The sequence below is a fragment of the Lepidochelys kempii genome, chromosome 5 (assembly GCF_965140285.1).
Source record: "Lepidochelys kempii isolate rLepKem1 chromosome 5, rLepKem1.hap1, whole genome shotgun sequence".
Lineage (NCBI taxonomy): Eukaryota > Metazoa > Chordata > Testudines > Cheloniidae > Lepidochelys > Lepidochelys kempii.
The window spans coordinates 15,652,597-15,667,562 of NC_136384.1; the positions used below are offsets into that span (position 1 = coordinate 15,652,597).

At 44.3% G+C, this 14,966-nt stretch overlaps 1 protein-coding gene across 4 annotated transcripts in view; it reads right to left on the reverse strand.

Moving 5' to 3' along the window:
* Positions 1-14,966, reverse strand: part of DYM (dymeclin) — a 389,895-nt gene that overhangs the window by 286,658 nt on the left and 88,271 nt on the right. The window lies entirely within an intron of this gene.

The following is a 14,966-nucleotide window of genomic DNA, read 5'->3' on the forward strand; positions in this document are numbered from 1 at the left end:
TAGGCCGAACTCGGATCAAAAAGAAGAAATGCTAATATATATGCCAAAATCGCACAGGGCATGTTAGAGGGAGGCTACAACAGGGACACACAGCAGTGCCGTGTGAAAGTTAAGGAGCTCAGGCAAGCCTACCAAAAGACAAAGGAGGCAAACGGTCGCTCCGGGTCAGAGCCCCATACATGCCGCTTCTATGATCAGCTGCATGGCATTCTAAGGGGGGACCCCACCACTACCCCACCACTGTCCGAGGACACCTCCAATGGGGGAGTCTCACACAACAGGGAGGAGGAAGAGGAGGAGGAGAATGCACAGCAGGCAAGCAGTGAATCCGTTCTCCCCAGCAGCCAGGGCCTTTTTATCACCCTGGAGCCAATACACTCCCAAGGCGGGATCCCCAACCCTGAAGCTAGAGAAGGCACCTCTGGTGAGTGCACATTTGTAACTACAGTACAAGGTTTAAAAGCAATAGTGTTTAATGTTTGATTTGCCCTGAAGAATTCAGATGCATTAGCGGCCACTACAGCTATTGGAAAAGTCTGTTAACATGTCTGGGGATGGAGCAGGAATCCTCCAGGGACATCTCCATGAAACTCTCCTGGAGGTACTCTGAAAGCCTTTGCAGAAGGTTTCTGGGGAGGGCTGCCTTATTTTGTCCTCCACGGTAGGACACTCTACCACAGCAAGCCAGTAGCAAGTAGTCTGGAATCACTGCAACACAAAGCATGGCAGCGAATGGTCCTGGGTTTTGGTCGCATTCAAGCAACATTCAGTCTTTATCTCAGGAGAGTTATATAATTCATGGTCACCTGGTTGAAATAGGGGAATTTTTGTAAGAGAACAGTAAAAGGACCCCGGTCAGGCTGGGTTGTTTGCGCTTAGCTAAAAGGGATCATCCTGGAGAATAGCCACGCAGCGGGGTGGGGGGAAGTGCATGCTGCACATCCACCCTAAAACCGCAGCTCCTTCTTTCAAATGTGAAACCCAACCGGCATTGCTTGCTATGGGAAAGGATGGTGCTGCAGTTTGAAACCATTCCCACATGTTATGAAGGAGGAAGAAGCCAACCCTGCATACCAAAACACTTACCATGGCTGTCTGGAAACCAAATTCTGTTGCCCAACCGTGTGAAATGTGTCACCATACCGGCAGGCGCTCAATATAAAAGGCAAAATGCGACCTTGTACCTAAAGCACAAGTGCTGTGAATTGCTTGATTTCTTTGGAAAGAGTCTCCCCTTTGTTCTCAGAAATGTATCATCTTAAATTTTACTCTCCCTTTTTATGTCCCCCCAGGTGCAAATGTTTCTGTACTCCCTCCATCATCTCCGTCCCTGAGTTTATTGCAGATTAGAATGCAAAAAAAACTGCACTCGCGATTACATGTTTTCCGAGTTCATGCAGTCCTCCCGCACTGGTAGGGCACAGCTTAATGCATGGAGGCATTCAGTGGCAGAGGCCAGGAAAGCATTAAGTGAGTGCGAAGAGTAGAGGCAGGAGGTGATTCTGAAGCTAATGGGGGAGCAAACGGACATGATGAAGAATATGTTGGAGCTGCAGGAAAACCAACAAGAGCACAGACCCCCGCTGCATCCATTGTATAACTGCCTGCCCTCCTCCCCAAGTTCCATATTCTCCTCACCCAGACACCCAAGAACGCATGCCGCCCCCCCTCCCCCACCCAGGGCACCCAGCCACTCCACTCCAGAGGATGGCCCAAGCAACAGAAGGCTGTCATTCAAACAATTTTGATTGGTAGTGTGGCTCAATAAGCAATGTAGCCTTTTCCTTCCCTCTTCCCACACCACACCCCACCCGGGCTATCTTGTCAGTTATCTCACTTCTTTTTTTTAAATTAATAAAGAAAGAATGCATGGTTTCAAAACAATAGTCACTTTATTTCCTTTGCCAGCTGTGATTGAAGGGGGGAGGGTGGTTGGCTTACAGGGAATTAAAATCAACAAAGGGGGCGGGTTTGCAGCAACGAGTAACACACACAGCTGTCACACTGGAGCCTGGCCAGTCATGAAACTGTTTTTTAAAGCCTCTCTGATACAGTGTGCCTAGCTGTGCTCTTCTATTCGCCCTGGTGTCTGGCTGCTCAAAATTGGCCGCCAGGCCATTTGCCTCAACCTGCCACCCAGCCATAAACATCTCCCCCTTACTCTCACAGATATTATGGAGCACACAGCAAGCAGCAATAACAGTGGGAATGTTGGTTGCACTGAGGCCTAACCTCGTCAGCAAACAGCACCAGCGAGCTTTTAAAAGTCCAAAGGCACATTCTACCACCATTCTGCACTGCTCAGCCTATAGCTGAACTGCTCCTTACTACTGTCCAGGCTGCCTGTGTACGGCTTCATGAGCCAGGAGAGCAAGGGGTAGGCTGGGTCCCCAAGCATAACTATTGGTATTTCAGCATTCCTAAAGGTAATTTTCTGGTCTGGAAAGTAAGTCCCTTCTTGCAACTGCTCGAACAGCCCTGAGTTCCGAAAGATGTGAGTGTCATGCACCTTTCCCAGCCATCCCACGTTGATGTCAGTGAAACGTCCCTTGTGATCCACCAGTGCTTGCAGCACCATTGAGAAGTACCCTTTGCGGTTTATATACTGGTTGGCAAGGTGGTCCGGTGCCAAGATAGGATCCGTCTATTGCTCCACCACAGTTAGGGAACCCCACTGCTGCAAAGCCATCCACTATGACCTGCACATTTGCCAGAGTCACTACCCTTGGTAACAGAATGTCAGTGATTGCATTGGCTACTTGGATCACAGCAGTCCCCACAGTAGACTTGCCCACTCCAAATTGATTCCCAACTGACCGGTAGCAGTCAGGCGTTGCAAGCTTCCACAGGGCTATCACCACTCGCTTCTCAACTGTCAGGGCAACTCTCATCTTGGTATTCCTGCGCTTCAGGGCGGGGGGAAAGCAACTCACAAAGTTCAAGGAAAGTGGCCTTACCCATGCGAAAGTTTCGCAGCCACTGTGAATCATCCCATACCTGCAACACTATGCAGTTCCACCAGTCTGTGCTTGTTTGCCGGGCCCAGAATCGGCGTTCCACTGTACCAACCAGCCCCACTGCCACCATGATGTCCCAATTGCCACAACCCGTGCTTTCAGGAATGTCTGCGTCCATGTCCTCATCACAATCATCCTCGTGTTGGCGTCTCTTAGCCCTGTTCTGCACATACTCCAGGATAAAGCGCAAGGTGTTTACAATGCTTACAACAGCAGCGGTGGGCTGAGTGGGCTCCATGCTTGCCCTGGTATGGCGTCTGGGTAACCCAGGAAAAAAGGCGCGAAACAATCGTCTGCCGTTGCTTTCACAGAGGGAAGGAGGGGCGACTGACGACACGTACCCAAAACCACCCTCGACAATGTTTTTGCCTCATCAGGCATTGGGAGCTTAACCCAACATTCCAATGGGCAGCGGAAACTGCGGGAACTGTGGGATAGCTACCCACAGTGCACGGCTCTGTATGTCAATGCTAGCCACGATATTGAGGACACACTCCACTGACTTAATGCGCTTAGTTGGGACGTACGCAATCAACTGTATAAAACAGATTTCTAGAAATCGACTTCTACAAAATCAACTTAATTTCGTAATGTAGACATACCCCAAGTCATTTATTCCATGAATTAGCAGGTTTTTTTCCAGTGGCAAAACTACATAAGTGGAAATATGAGTTTGAGGAGAAATTAGGAAGTCCCTTCCTCTTTCTTATATGAGTCAGACTTTAAAAAAAAAATTTGTAAGATGTTAGCGTAATATATTATGCCACTTTCTAAAAAGCTTCTTTTCATATTATTTAATTGTTCAGAAGCAAAACTGGTAAAATTCAGTAACTGGAGTTATTTTATGTCTTATTCCCATGTTCTTTTTTATTCAAGCCTATATCCCCAGCATTGTCATAATTAAGGGATGTTTAAGTGTATGTTCCTTACTTTCAGCTTGCAGAAGAGCATGGGCAGACTATCTAAATTAAACCTTTTCTCCTAAATCCAACGAAAACCCTGTTTTCCATTATTCCAAGATGCTGTTCGTAAGTTACCTGCTCAGTAACACTGCTTGAAGTTTGAGAGCCCAATGCCTGCCTGTCCTGAGGGCGAGTTCTTAACTCAAGTCTTTCTAAAGCCCCAAAAGACTCTAGCAGCAATCTTTTCTAACTTTTCAAAGAAAATCTTGAGTGCACACAGAAAAGGTAAAAAACATGAGGCAGTCAGTTCATACACACAGCACATCTGGCTAATTAAGTTACACATTATATTCCAGACTCTGGCTTCCTCCTGTGTTATGGGTTTGTTGTTGTGTTTTGGTTTTTTCCCTCCATAAGAAACGATTACTCACCCTGTGCAGTAACTGAGGCTCTTTGAGATGCGTCTCCCGATGGTCACAAGCAGTGCTCGTTGGACCACACATGCACACCTCCCTTGCTATGCGCAGGACGTATATATAGCGCTGTGCAGTCCGACCACGCCCAGTTCCTTTTCTGCTGCAGAGCTTATGTTTTCAGCTCCAAAGAAGAGGGGAGGAAGACGGGTAGGAACACACATTTCGAAGAACTTCAGTTACTGCACAGGTGAGTAACTCTCTCTTCTTCAAGTGATGTCCCTATGGGTGCTCCACTGTAGGTGACTATAAAGCAGTGCCTCTAATTGGAAGGCTGGGGCTTCGGACCGACACGTACTGCTGAGGATAGACATCATGCGTAATAGTGTAGTCATGGGTGAAAGTGCCTGTCGATGCCTAGGTGGCAGCCTTACAAATGTCATCATTGGGGACTTTATTAAGAAAGGCAATCAATGTAGATAACAATCCTGTGGAATGTGTTCTGATTGAAGTAGCAGGTTGTCTATCGTGGAGTTCATAAGATAAACGTATACACTGTGAGATGCATTAAGAGAGGCGTTGTTTAGATATAGCAGTGCCTATGGATCTTTTGGTGGTGGAGAGGAATAATCGTGGCGATTTCTGGAAGGGTTTAGTCCTGTCCAAGGAGAATGCACGCCTCATGTCTAGGGTGTGTAGAGCTGTCTCCTGTTGATTACTGTGAGGCAAGAAGCAAGGGAGGTGTTATCGGTTGATTTAGATGAAATTATACTGGGACCTTAGATAAGAATCTTGGGTGTGGGCATAGTGTAACTTTGTCTTTATAAAACACTGTGTATGGTGGAGATGCCATGAGGGCCGCAATTTCGCCCAACCATCTAGCAGAAGTAATGGCGACAAGAAAGGCCATTTTCACTGATAGGTGTACACAAGAACAGGTTGCCATTGGTTCATTCAGGGGCTTAGTCAGAGAATGTAAGACTAGGCTGGGGTCCCAGGCTGGGATCAGCTCTGGTATATGAAGATAAGATTTTGAATACCCTGCAAGAAGTGCTTCATGAGTGGGTGTGCGAAGATTGAGTGGCTGTCAATGTAGGAGTAAAAGGTTGTGATTGCCACCAAGGGTATCCTAATAGAGCTATTGACTAATCCTGACTGTTTAAAGTGTAGAATGTAGTCAAGAATAAGTGGCAACAAAGAGTGCACTGCAACAACCTGGTCTGAGGTGCACCAGCAGTGAATCTAGTTCACTTATAAATGTAAGTGTCTCTGGTTGTGTCACACCTGCTATTCAAAAGTATCTGTTTGACTGTGTCTGAGCAGGTTATTTCCAGATCCTGGAACCACAGAGGAGCCAGACTTTGAGGTGGAGCATCTGTCGATTGGGATGGAGGATGCATCCTCTGTATTGTGAGAGGAGACACGGCATTACATGAAAAGAAATCAGTCAGTATACGATCATGCATAGAAGGTAAGTATACCAGACCTTTTGTGGCCATGTTGGAGCTATTAGTATGACATGAGCTCTGTCCTTCTGTATTTTGCAAAGTATTTGGAATAGGAAGGGAAAGAGAGGGAAGGCATAAAGGAATGGTGCATGTCAGGTTATGAGGAATGAGTCTTCAAGCAATCTGCGCCCCAGTCCCGCCCTGGAACAGAATTGAGGGCAGTGGGCATTGTGTTGAGTGGCAAAGAGATCTATGGTGGGATGGCCCCATTGGTTGAATATGGGTTGAACTGCTCGCTTATCCCGGGAGCTATGCGGCTGAAATGGAGATGTTGTTATGGACACACCAGTCGCACAGTTTGATCACCTTCGAGCATAAAGAGTGGGACTTTGCTGCGCCCTGCCTCTTAATGTAATACATGCAGGTGAGATTGTCCGTCATCACTCTTATGGTATGAGAAGAGGTAGGAAATATCAGCAGGCACTGCAGACCACTCATAGCTCTAGGAGGTTGATGTGTAAGGTGGATTTGGTAGATGACCATCTGCCCAGCACTGTGTGTTCGTGTAGATGTGCTCCCCAAATGATTAGGGAGGCATTGGTGGTTAGGATCATAATTGGTGATGGTTGTAGGAAAGGAACTCCGACACAAACATTGTTGGGCTGTGTCCACCAAAGTAGTAAGTCCTTGACTCATCGGCATAGATAAGATTTTGTGGAGGCTGTGTTTGTGGAGGGAGATATACTGTGCGAAGCCATGCCTGAAGACATAGCTTGTGCAGTCTTATATGCCTCACTACAAAAGTGGCTGCTGCCATGTGGCCTAGAAGTTGGAGGCACATTCTTGCAGAGATCTCAGGGCAGACCCATACGTTGGATATCAGATCTAGTATCGCTGAGAATCTGTGAGGTGGTAGGAAGGTTCTGGCTTGTATGATGCCCAATTGTCTGCCAATGAATTCTTGTACTGGTGTTAAAGGTCTTGTACTGGTGTTAAAGAGGACTTTTCTAGGTTCATGAGGGGGCCTAGCTTCATAAACAGGTCCATTGTTATGTGTATGGCTCGGAGAGCATCGGTTTCAGATGGGGCCTTGAGGAGACAGTTGTCCAAGTATGGAAAGATGATGACACCTTGTTTCCTTAGGTAGACAGTGACTATTGCCAGGACCTTGGAGAATACCCAAGGGGCTATGAATAGACCAAAGGCAACACCTTCTACTGGTAGTGGTCATCGCTCATGACAAATTGAGAAACTGTCTGTGGGCAGGGTGTATTGCGATATGGAAGTATGTGTTTTGGAAGCTGAGGGCCAAGAACCAGACCCCCTGTTCCAGTGTTGGGATAATAGAGAGAGGCTAACAATCTTGAAATATTGCAGTTTGACAAACTTGATTAGATTGCAAAGGTCCAGGATGAGTCACCAGCTTTCTTCTCGATGAGGAAACAATGGGAGTAGAAAACCTATCCCCCGTGTTGGAAAGGGACTGGTTCTATGGCTCCCAGCTGCAGAAGATTATTTATTTCTCTCCATAGAATGAATTCATGAGAAGGGTCCCTGAAGAAAGATGGAGAGAGGGTCTGGCAGAGCAGGATAGATAGGAAGGGGATGAAATATCCTTCCTTGATTACCTCTAGAACCCACGTGTCCAAGGTAATTAGTCTCTATGATGGGAGAAACTGAGCTAGTCGGTCACCAAACTGTTGGGACGTCAAAGAGGGAGAGGCTTCTCGGTGCCTTGACCACACCTTCAACATTGTTGCTTCGGTGCGAGTGCATGAGAGGTAGCCCCTGAGGAGTGGGTGTACTTTAGAGAGAGGCCTTTGTTTACGGCGCTGAAGTCATAATGCCATTGAGGAGTATATTGCGGTGGTTGGGAGCGAGAGGGGAAATAGTACTTTCCCAGACGTCTCTTTGGCACAGGCCTGTAGGTGCCAAGCGATCGGAGTGTAGCTCAGGAGTCTTAAAGGGAGTGCAGGGAATCATCCATGTGCTCCAAGAACAGTTTTTGTCCCTCAAAAGGTAAGTCTTCCGCAGGTGGTTTGGACCTCTTTAGGAATACCCGTGGATGGAGCCATGATGCGCACCTTATGACCACAGGAGTTGCAATGGATCGGGCCATGATGACTCTAGTAGTAGGAATCCTTCAGTCTTGAGAGACCATGGGTATGCACCCCTGAGAGAGAAAGAATTTACTCAGTTGGTTTTATGGCAGCCGCAAACATGGCTGAAGAGACCCACTTGAGAGAGACAGTCTCTGCCGCATCTGTCACATTTAAAGGTGATGTTTCGAGCCCTTAGACTCTGCCTTCTGCGAGCTCTTTTCTCCTCTGCTAAGCTGGACGGCTTCCTCTCATAACTCCGGAGACCTCTGTTAAGCTCTTGTTTCCAAAGGCTGCGGTCTTGAATCTGATCTTCCCATTTGTCCACATCCATCTCCACTTCTTTGAAGTCTCACTTGCACGCACCCTTGAAATGTAATTTTGGGCGTCCTTTGGATCTTTTTCCAGATGCCAATTTGCTGTAGAGGATGTCTTTTGGAATGCACCCATCATTCATTTGGCACACATGCCCAAGCCAGTGACGGTATCTCTGTTTGAGGAGTGTTTGCATGATGAGTATTGCTGGCCCGTTTGAGCACCTCAGTGTTGGTGATTCTGTCCCTCCAGGAGATTCCAAAGATTAGACAAAAGCTATGCCTATGAAAGCTGTTGAGCCTCTTTTCCTGATGAGAGTATAAGTCCATATTTCGCTCCCATACAAAAATGTGCTGATAACACATGTACAATATTCACAGATCTTTGTGCGTTCTGTTAGTTTGTTGTTTTGCCATACCCTCTTGTTCAGTCTAGACATTGTTGTGGCAGCTTTTCCAATGCGGATGTTGAGTTCTGTTTCAAGTGAAAGGTTGACTGTGATAGTGGACCCCAGGTACGTAAACTCATTCACCACTTCAAGTTCATAGTTGTTGATCTTGATGGAGGATGCTTCCTCAACTCCTTGGCACATTATGTTAGTCTTTTTTAGGTTTATAGTAAGCCCAAAGACTTGGCAGGCTTTGGAAAAACTGTCCATTAGGCTTTGAAGATGAGCTTCTGTGTGGGTTGTCACTGCTGCATCATCAGCAAAGAGGAGGTGTTGGATAAGGGCCTCCTGAGTCTTGGTTTTAGATCTGAGTCTCGTAAGATTGAACAGCTTTCCATGAGATCTTGTGTGCAAGCAAATTGCCTCAGTTGATGAACCAAAAGCTTGTTTCAGTAGCAGGGAAAAGAAGATCCCAAACAGCTGCGGCAAATACACAACCTTGCTTAACTCCACTACAAATCTGGAAAGCCCCAGACACTGAGCCGTCATGTTGGACGGTGCCATGCATGTTTTCGTGGAAGGATTGAATCATGCTTAAGAGCTTGGGGGACATCCAATCTTTTCTAGAAGTGTGAATAGTCCACTTCTACTGACAAAGTCAAAGGCTTTGTGAGATCGATGAAGGCTATATAGAGGGGCTTTTTTTGTTCTCCGCATTTCTCTTGTAGCTGTCTCAGCAAGAAGATCATGTCAATAGTAAAGCTTTCAGCTCTGAAGCCACATTATGATTCAGGATAGATTCTGCTTGCAATGGTCTCAAGTCTGTTCAGGACAACTCAGGCAAAGGCTTTTCGCACAGGATTGGTAATGGTGGCCTCTCTCTTGCACCGTATTGACCACCAGAGAATTTGGGGTAGGGTGCGAGAATAGAAATTCAGCATCTTTCGCTGGAATGCAGTACTTTTTGTTGGTGCATTTGCAAGTCATAGGGATGGATGCCGGGGTCTGCCAGAGAACTTTTGCGGGGTTGAGAAGAGCTTCACTGATTGGTAGAGAGATCTTGGAAGAAGAAGAAGAAGTGTGAAGAATATCAAGCAGTTTAATGCTGCTAATCCTTGACTTCCTCCAAAGGAATCTGCAGGGAATCTGCAATCCTGCAGAACAAGTCTTGAAAATGTCCAAAATTTTTGGCAGATGTAGGGAGTGGAGGTACGATAGCCTCATCAGGTGAAGAGGAAAAGAAATGTAATGTAGGAGGAGCTTCCTCCTCCTGTTCTTCCTCCTCATCGCTGGGGAAGGGATGTGTCCTCCGTGGGGGAGAAAGGGAGGAGTGTTGTGAGCCTGGAGAGTGCGGGGAGGTCACGCCGAAGAAGTGACTCAGGAGTGTGTGATATCAGAAGGTCTTTTGAGTATCTAAAGTCTACTGGAGGGGGGGAAAAGACCATTGGTTCCAATGTATGACTCGGTGCCAAAGGAGTGGTGTATTCCCCTAAGGTGTCAGTAGAGGGAGCCAGAGATTTGACTGGCAGCAAGGGCTTGCTCGGTGCCGAAAAGAATGCTGGTGCCATAGCTCCTGCAATCAGCCTGTCTCGATCTCCAGATGTGATTGATTGTGCCGAGGGCTGCCTGGTTAGGCTGTCTGGTTACTGTTTCTATATTCTGATACCAGAGGTACTTGGGTGGGCCCTAGAGCTGTGTCCCCTGTCAGATGCTGTTGAGGCAACTGACCTTGCAGGTGATGGTGTTCTGGTGGGCTGTGCCTCAAAATGTGAGGTGGGAGCCTGTTTCTTCTCACCCGAGCAAGAAAGGGACAACTTTCTCTTCGTCTTCTGATCCTCATTCCTCAACCTGGCAGAACGTGAGGGCCTCATAGGAAGAGAGTCCGGGCCCAGGTCTGATGCAGGCCCCAGTGATTTCCCCATGATGAGAAGTTTTAAGCAAATGCCCCAGTCATTTCTGGCCCTGACCATGGCAGTGAACATTTTTGTGAAACATGTCCCTCTCCAAGACAGCAAATACAATGCAAGTGGCCATCCATTACTGGGAAGGTGGCCCCACAAAAGATATGCCTCTTAAGCCCGGGGGACTGAGGCAGAAGGGTGAAGGAAAAAAAGCTTCCCAGTCGTGAAGGGCCGGGGGGAAATGAAACCTAAGCTATGAAATAAAACTGTAAAGGTAAAGAAAAACAAAAAACTGGGGGTTGTTGTTTTTTTAGAGTAGAAGAAAAAGAAAGAAGAAAATACTAACTACATGACATCTAACGTGGAAGGCACTAACTACTGAGGAAATAGGAGAAGTAGACTCTGCTGTGGATTCCATCCACAAGGCGGTAGAGAAGGAACTGGACTGCACAGACTGCACAGCACTATATATACATCCCACTCACAGCATGGGAGGGCGGAGGTGTGCATTTGCGGTCCGATGGGCACTGCTGAGGAAGATCTCCAATCCCAGGTGCAGGGGCTGCCATGCCTACAGTGGAATACCCATAGGGATATCACTCGAAGAAGAACCAAACTCTCTCTCTCTGCTTCCCACCTTTTAATTATTTTCTTGAACTTTCACCATGCCAATTCAGGTTCCTATAAGTATCAAAAGGTTAAAATGTAACTAATTTTCTAATTAAGGATGGTTGCCAAAAGGGCTGAGTCACACAAAAAGTTTCAAATCATACAGGAACCAGGTTTTATTAGAATGCTTCCTCGGGGCCCACAAGAAAGGTGAAAGAAAAGTCACCACAGAGAATAGATCAGTTTTGAACACTGAAAAGAAGTAGAGTATCTGATCATTGGACTCTGAATGTAAGTACAATAGGTCAAAGTGAACATAATATTTCCTCTTGGAATCACTTCCAAATTTATACCCAATGATGGCAAAAATGCACACGGTGGCAGTCAAGAAATACACTACACTAGTTATAACTGACTTGAAAGATTTGGGAAATTTCTAAAACATGCACTCAAGAAATATGAATTGAAAGCAAATGGCACCCACTGGCCTTTTCTACTACTCTCTCTCAAATGAAAGAACAGGAAATATTCCCATCTAGTTCTCCCATCTCCATAGATAGGAAGGGAGTGCGTCTAATGAACAGGTCAGTGAATTGGGAATCAAGATTTATGAGTTCTATTCCCAGATCATCTCTGGCTCCTTGTGTGGTGGGCACAAATCTCAGCCTCCCTGTACCTCAGTTTTTCCATCTGGGCAATAAACTATCTCATCCTGGTAAAAATAGGTAAGAGAGGATTTCATTAAAACCCTATACAAGCATTTTTTTAATGCTTCAGCTGATCCTTCACACCAACAACACAGGTTTTCCTGAAAATGTTAGCTGTAACCAAATCTGAGATATTGTCATTTATGTAAGAGAAGACTTAAGACAAATGCCTAAATACCTAGCCATATATGATCACACATTAAAGTTACTACAAAAGGAAACTGAATTCTGAATGACAGGTTTCAGAGCAGCAGCCATGTTAATCTGTATCCGCAAAAAGAAAAGGAGTACTTGTGGCACCTTAGAGACTAACAAATTTATTGAGCATAAAGCTTTTTTTAAGTTGTCCTCACTCTCATCCCTTGAAGCTGAGATCTGGCATCATAATTAAGCTCCTACACACTCAGCTGGGATCAGTAACTATCAGTACATTGTTAGATCACCGGTACACCTGAGATAGCTGCTAGGTCACAGGCAAGGTTAAGCCCAGCTTTCCTTAAAGGGCCAGTCAAGCCTGTGACACACCACCACAGAAATGTCTTACACATTAATCACCAGACCACCACCACCAACATTCTAGCTTTTTGCTATCTGTTTTTATAGTAGGTTATCACTAAACCATGGTGACCTGGGAAGGAGGTTTGAAATCAGCGTGCTGATGGTTGTGTTCTGAACAATCTAACTGTCTCATGATTTGGACATTTCGGTTATATTCAAAGATGAGACTGACTAGGAGGATTTTTTCCCTTTATAATTAAGATAGATTTTCCTAAATAAAGGGTTATAGTCAAACAATTCTCAAATACTACAACTACCATGACATTGGTAAAGTCTCCTAAGTAGTTCTCTATCTAAATGGAAGTCTTTAAATTATTTTTGGAGAGTACCAAAACTAGCATCCAATATAGCAACCTTTTCAAAATGTAAAGGAGGGGAAAAAAAGCTTAGCTTCCTCCCTTTCATACGATTACTGAGGAAAAAAGAAAAAAGGAATTGTAATTTTCATTATGTATTTATGGGTTTTGTTTTTTTGTTTTTTTTTTTACAGTGCCATGAAATTATAAAGTGCTATATAAATGCTATTATACTCACTATAATTTTGCAATATCTCTCTCAAAAGTTACTATATCTAGATCACACTGTGAACCTGCCAGCTGCTACATTTCATTTTTAAATTCCAGGAAATGCAAAGAGCATCTTAAACCAGTAAAATCTTATTAAATTGAAAATGGTCCTAATTATTTTCAAATTTGGAAGATTTTAGCCAACAGCAGGTTTTTTTTAAAACTACAGAAAATAACGGAATGTAATGGAAATGTTCGCTAACCTACAGTGGGCACTACAGGGTGCTGCTTAACAATGGTGTAACTGGATCAGAGTATTTCATTCTTTTCCCAACATGTATTTATAGTTCTTAATGAAGTGAAAATGTACTAATAATAACCAGATGTTCTGTTACGTACACCAATTCCTAACAAGCTGCTGAAAGATGCCTCTATAATTTAACATTTTTGGAACTCCATCTTACAACAAAATGTTAGTAACAGTTGCTACACAAAGCATATTGGATGACATATTTAAGCAGTACTATACAATGGCCAGTGTAGTAATACTTGTTAATGCACACCTTTGGGTGCGCATAGTAACAAGACCACCAAAGGAAGACCAGTATCTGCAACACACCTGAGGCATCCATAAATCAAACAGCGTTGAACAATAACTTGTCTCTTACTGGGATTACACAATGCTGATTTTTAAAGAGCAATAATGTTCTTTAGGCCATATTCATGTTTTAAAATTAAAAGTTTTATATGTTAAAAGCTTTTCCACTTAGCATTTTGTGAATGACACTGGCTGCCTGTTATTCAGCAAGGGTAATTCAAGGTCTCATTAGTAAGCCTTAAATAATATAGGCTGCTGTCATATGATCCATATGCCACCTGCTCCAACCCAGCTGATGGCAACTTCCATGATGAGGCACCGGGCAGCAAGCAGTCCTCAGGTAGACACTAATTTCAAGAAAATGGGGCTTCCTCCATCCATGGCTACAACACTGAAATGTTCTCCCATCATATATCCCAGAATACGTCTCTGGATCCTTTCCAGACAAGGCTCAAGACATTTTGTTTCTTCATTTACATTTTGTGGGAGGTGTTTGTATACTTGAGAGTAGGAGGTTGTTCTAGATTTCTGTTTTGTCTTTTGCTGGAGCACATATGTTATTAATACTAGGCTAGGCTGAAAAAAAGCTTTTCTAAATTATTTAGAAATCAAAATTAACTTTAACTGGCCCACTCCTACCATGGTGTCAGTATCTTTAAGTTAGGCATTATGGCTCTTAACTTTCTAGAAAGTTGTTTTATACAGAAAGCTAACTTTAATAGAAGCGGTGGTGTCCGGTCAATTAGGAAACAAAAGAACTAATTCATATCAATATTTGCATACAAATTTCTTAACAAAAAATGGTCATATGTAACACCCTAGAAAAAGGATCTGCATAGACAAATTACCCCAGAGGAATGGGATTTTATGTGGCAAAGAAGACCAGCAACCTCAATCTGTAGCGTGATCACAGAAAATGTTTTTAAGATACTGTTTCAATGGTACTTCATACTAGTCACGTTAAAATGTATATATATAGATTTAAGGGGGATAAACGCTGGAGAAACTGTTGTGAAGGAGGAGATTCCATGTATGTATGGTGGACGTCCAGTTATTAGAGAGAGTATTGGAATGCAATTCATAACCAAATATTACAAACTGTTGGCTATCTATTCCAAATGATCTTTTTCTAATCCTCTTGGGGCTTCCTGGTACAAATGGTCACACAAAAAGAAACAGAGAATTCATCTCTTATCTGCTAGCAGCTGCTAGACTACTGGAAAAAGTCCAGTCATAGAGGAATGGTTAATAAAACTATAGTAAGTTATGGAAAAATTAAAATACCAATTATGTATCCACCAAAATAGAGGACAAATAGATATTTGTTACCATTTACTCAATGCTCAGTACATTTGCCTGCACCAAAACCCAGCACAACTCTCCAATGTTTTTGAATATTTACATTTGATAGATATGGTTGGTTTGATAAATGTGTAATCAGAAGTTTCACTCAATTTACTAAAATCACCAGAAACATCACATTCTTGTAGCTTAAAGAGGCTCAC